This window comes from Aquarana catesbeiana, linkage group LG05 (genome assembly GCF_042186555.1).
Source record: "Aquarana catesbeiana isolate 2022-GZ linkage group LG05, ASM4218655v1, whole genome shotgun sequence".
Taxonomy (NCBI): Eukaryota; Metazoa; Chordata; class Amphibia; order Anura; family Ranidae; genus Aquarana; species Aquarana catesbeiana.
Window position 1 is genome coordinate 567,326,745 of NC_133328.1, and position 6,000 is coordinate 567,332,744.

The window sequence follows — 6,000 nt, forward strand, 5'->3', positions numbered from 1 at the left end:
GAAATAAAACACCATTCAATGCAGTTGTATACTCCTTTAAAATGAATTAAAGTACTATTAAACCCCCTGTGCTTTTTAGCCTAACAAGTTCACTGCACAATAAAATAAATATTCCCCAAAAAACTATTGATTACAGTTTCTACCCCAGCAATTGCACTTTTCAATGCTGCTGGCTCCTGCTCTCACAGTGCTGCTTCTACGAACTTCAGGCCTTCACAGAGTTACAGTGATTGTAAATAATCACCTTGCAAAACAACCCATTTAGTTTAAAATATAAATGAAAGGCAAACCATTTGTGTATGGATTAATAAAAACATTATAAATACATTTTTTTCCTTTTTTATAAGTTATAACATAAACTCTCTGTTGTCAGCTGCATGAGAGCTGGGGGGAGGAGAAACAACAGTACACTGAGCTTCCCAGTGAAAGGCTGTGCAGGGGAGGCGTGTCTGGACAAGTCTGATCACTAGAGATGAGCAGGCAGAGTTCCCAGCATAGCTAGAGAACTGACCATGCTATGCTCTCCTGCTTAGTGTGGTCAGTTTTTAATAGGAAAGCAGAGGGTCTGACAGGAACACCAGGGATTTCCCACAAAGTAAACAATACAAAGAGGACAAGATACTTTTTAATACAAGTACATGGGACAGCAGGCACCTATCAGGAACATGAAATGCTGGGGTTACAAACACTTTAGCAGTGGACAGTGCAGTCCTGGATCAGACAGTTTTTTTTGGAGAAGGAGAAGGAAGGAGTGGGGGAGTGCCTTACCATCCTAGGCTATAGGGCTTTGTGTTTCTATTAATGCACACTGTGTAAGGGGACACAAAATTGTCCATGCATGCAAGGGTAACTTCATAGGATGCTGCAAGAGAAAGAAGCCACCCTAAGCAGGATACCTGCAACAGCTTAAACTACAACATAGGCTAGGATTAAAAGATAAAGAAGCTGCATACTCAGTAAATCCGTAGCGGAAAATGCTTAAAATGGTTTAATAAGAGTTTAATATCACTACTGTGCATTCTGGGAAGGGGTATTTATTGGACAGATGCCATGTGCTCTAGCCAGTTCTTACCTCATGGCCCTCCAGGCCTGAGGCCAAGTTGCTGCAAGCTGTGCAAGTAGGCCCAGAAGCCTGTCTGGGGCCTACTACTCTTGAGGTGGTCCTTAGGCTGTCTTGCCTGAATGGAAGAAGCCGAGCCAAGCTGAGGAGATGCAGGGGAGGACCCTTGCTAGAGAGAGCCAGGATGAAGGTTGGTCTCGCAGAAGGGACTGGTGACTCGTTTGGAGGACGCACCTACATCTAACTACCTTCACAGTACTGACGGTCGGCTTAAAGGTTCTGGTACTGTGAAGCTGTTCTACAATCCAAATCAAGGTAACAAGCTCCTGGCTGCTAAGTTTGTGAGAGAGACTTATCCAGGCATCTACTGGCTGCTAAGTCTGTGATAGAGGCTTATCCAGGCACTTACTGGTTGCTAGGTCTGTTTGAGAGACCTACCCAGGTATTCAAGATCTGCTAGAAGAAAAGCTGTTTTGTCCTTTGATTCAAGGAGTCTGTAATGCCTCGTTTCCACTGAGTGGATCGGTTCGGGTCGGTACAGTGAATGGCCTAGAATGGTCCGGTCTATTCTGGTGAGAGTTTCCACTGCAAGTGGGACCACAAGGGGCCATACAGGGTTTAGAAAAAATGCCTCAGCATAGCACAGAAGAGGGTTTTCTGTCAGCCAATCAGTGGAATGTATCGTAGCTCCGCCCTAACCGAACCGTTCCATTTTCTATGGCCCCACATCTGAAGCAGGACCCTGAATGGAACGGTTCGGTTCGGTTGTATGGGCCGCTTTCATAATGGAAACACCCAAAATAGCATACCGTACCGTACCGAACCGAACCGATCCGCTCAGTGGAAACAAGGCATAAGTGATCTGCTAAAAAGGGTATCTGAAACCTCCCCTCAACCCCTTTTCTACAACCTTTATCAAGTTACACAGTAATTAAAGCATTGAAAAATACCTAAAGTGGCTCACGCCCACATTTGTTCTAACCTCCCATTATAGCCAAGGGGTGAATGTAAGCCCACTCCCTGTATCTGGAGGTACCTTCCTGCTCCCAGTAGACCCAAGGGGGGCACTACGTAATAAAAAAAGTATACAAAGTTTTATTTCACAACATCATTAAAATATTGGAAAAAACATATCAAAAGTTCATTCAGTCAAGTATGTATTACATTTCCCCATAGGCTAATAGCTGGTATGGTGTGTACATATACATAGTGACCTGTCTACATGGCCCAATCCATTCAGAATGAGGTAGTAGAGGAGTGGATAAGAGAAAAATCTTCCATATACAGGGCCAGATGCAGGAATCAATGTAACATCACCAATAGTGATCGCTACGCATTTCGCTAAAGGCTTCCTCAGGGGATCCTATTGGTGATATATGTACTAAGCCAAGATAGAAGCCCTAGAGTGTTTGGTCCACAGTAGGAAAAGGGGGAGAGGGGAGGACACACACATCCAGTTCAGGAAGGGAAGACATTGCATCAGGGTCAATGCAGCTGGAGAGGAGCCTCACTAAGGCAAGGCCTTTACTTTAGAAAAGGTAGAGACAGTAAGCTCCTTGATCCAGAATTCAGAGATCACTCTATATACCTACAGGTGGACAAGTTATCCCACCGTAAGGTTATCCTCTCAAGTGCTCAGAAAATGGACTCTCCCAAGCCGGTCCCGGCTGTTGCTTCCATCACCTCAGAGAAGGGTGGGGGGTGAAACGACTGCAAGGATATAAACAACAATAAACCCCGACAAGTGTTCTACACCCCCCACTCTAACCAAAACATAAGAAAAGGGTTTGGCTGGGGTTCCACTTTAAGAACTGTTAAGACTAGGGTTGCACTGATACCACTTTTTTAAGATTGAATACAAGCACTCGCGGATACCGATTACCGATACTTTTTTTAATGTCACGTGACAGTGGCACTAATATGCAGCACTGATGAAGCGTAGACTGTGTCAGTAGTTTTTTAGTTTATTTTTTTTATACAATTGAATTTTTTACACTTTTTTTTATTACCTTTTACAATATATATATATATATATATATATTTTTTTTTTTTTTTTTACAATGCTTTCTTTTTTTGGGGGGGGTGGACAGTCAGTCAGTCAGTCAGTGTGTTTTGTTTTTCTTTTTATTATTTTTACTTAAAAATATTTTTTATTACAATATTTCCTTTTTTATTTTTTTATTTAACCCTGTTGGGGGGCTATGGTGAGATGTCAGGGTTCTGTTTAGAGACATGGAAAGGGACTGAGGATAGAGATTCCCCTTCTCAGCAGCCTCAGCTGCACTGAACATGAATGGAGAGGAGACAGCGGGTCCTCTCCATTCATAAACTGTATCATCGTAAGCACAGTTTACGATGCACAGTTATGAATGGACAGAGTCAGTCCAGAGTCAGAAAAGGAAGGAGCTGGTAAATGACAGATTTACAGGCTCCTTCCTCCGCTCTCCATGCTGAAAAATCTGGGACAGGGGGTGAAGGAGCACACAGAGGGGGAATGGAGGAGGACGGGGGTGGCGGACCGGAGGAGGACAGGGGGGACCAGAGGAGCCTGCGGAGGAGCACAGAGGAGGACACAGAGGGGAGCCGGAGGAGGATACAGGGGACACTCAGGGATGATCGGTGTGGCGATGGGGGAAGTTATAATCACCGATCTCCCTGTGTGGATTTCAATAAAGCAGCTGAAAGCCACGGAGGGGAGAGGAGGAGAAGTTGCTGTCAGCTCCTTTATTGAAAGCCACACAGGGAGATCAGTGATTATAACTTCCCCTGCCGCCGAACCGATCATGCCTGAGTGTCCAGGTATCGAATTAGGCATCAGGAGCACTTGCACGTGCACAAGTACTCCTGAAAATACTCAGTATTGGCACCGATACTGATACTAGTATCGGTATCGTGCAGCCCTAGTTAAGACAGTAATCACTTAGAGGCTTATATATGAAATGCTGTACAGCTTCCTGCTGGTAAATCTACAGTGTGGTATTGTAAATGAATTTAGGGCTTTGCTTGGTTTCTATGGCCAACGATACATTTTCATGTTATCACATTTTTCAAACATAAGAAGTGGATTGCTTTTACTTAGTAAGCTGACCCATAGACTTGCATTATAACAAGGAGAAGAAGCACAGTTGTAAGTACAAAATAGGAAGCAGAACCTACAGAATGTATGTAATAAAAAAATATGGCTGCACCAATGTACAGTACATATATAATTACAAAGTATATATACAAAAAAGTTTTAAAACATAAACATATAATGGAAAGCTTATTTTTATTCTGCTGATTTGATATTCATTGGGTGCGTGTGCCCAAACTCACACTGCCTGTATTTGGGGTCATGCACCCACACCTACATGGATGTCAAATTGGGAGCAGCAGCTGTGTCCGTGCAGCTACTGTGTGCCAATTGACATGAATGCAACTGCCTGCATGCAGATGCATGGAACACCTGTGTACCCCGTGCAGGCAAAACACAGCCCTCACACGGGTGTATGCATAAGCACGTTCATGTAAATTAGACCTTAATCACTTAATCCAACTGCTAAATTGAGACCTACCCACCCCCCTTCTTTTTTTTTTTTGGATAGAAAAGGTAAGAGTTCCTTTACCCAACTAAAAATATAGTTCCCCTCATTTTCAATTTGGTAAAAAGCTATCAAATGGACAAGAAATGAGTATAAATCTCTCTTATGGTTCCCCAGATAATAGTAAACACCTGACCAGGGCTCCAACTGTTCCCCACCCAAACCCTAAACCTAACCCAAATGAAACAAAACTCAGCCAAACACTAAACTAACCAATTTCTAAACTAATCCCTTATGCTTGGAGCATCAGATATGTCTTACCTTGTGCCAGGAGCAGCTGCAATGAAATGTTCTGGTTCTATGCCCAAAAGAACAGGCGCCCAGATGCCGGTGCTGAGAACTAATGATCTGACCATATTGTGATCTTGCTTTAGATGTGACAGGTTTTCTTTAACGTAACAAAGCGTAATCCCAGTACTGGCATTAGGCAGGACATGCAGCTTAGATATACTGAGTACTGTAAAGTCTATGAGTTAATGAAGTGCGCAGATCTTCCTTCGTCTAATAAAAGATTTTTTACAACATTGCCAATTCCATTTCATCATTCATAATGAGACAATAATCCAACACCACCTGTCTATGGATTAAAAGAGCAAGATTCTGAGCTCTATGAAGACTGCTCTAATAGGAGGACAATAAATGGGGCTATTCCATCACATGATTGTACTATAGAACATATGGTGTATTATGTGAACATAAATCCTAAATTAAGAAATCAAGAGTTTTTAGCAGCAGCATCTCTCTGCTGCGTCATTTCACTGAGGAGTTGTCATCTCTCAGGATAGACAGCTCTGGCACAGAATAAGGTAGGTACTTCATAAGTGGTTAGGGTAAGTACTTCAGAAGGGAAGTAGGGTTAGGAGTTAAAGTGGAACTAAACTCATGTTAAAGGGCCCTTAAAATTAAGCTAGGCAGAGAATTTTAGCTAATTAATGTTCAATCAGCCGAAATTTGAGCCATGGGTGGCCCTGCAACACTACCTGGCTAATTAAAAAATTGACTATGGCTGGGCATAGATTACCAGTTAAAGCTTGCAAAAGACAGAGGAAAATAACTTGACTCCCCCATGCATGCTAACAGGATGGATGGAGGACTCTCGATTGTATTCAGGCAGCCACAGCACATATGGCTGCCTGAATACAACTGCGCTACTGAGCTGTAATTACACCTGATAGTTTACGGTCACTGTTGGGCCATTAGTTTTTCATCTGTTTCAAGCTGGGCATATTAATACTAAATCAGCAAAATTCCAGCCATGGGTAGCCCTGCAAGCACCACCCAACTTAACAAAAGTAAATTTAAAAGTTACTGTATCTAAAAAACAGGGACTGCATCCTACGAGATATGTTGGACATCTTT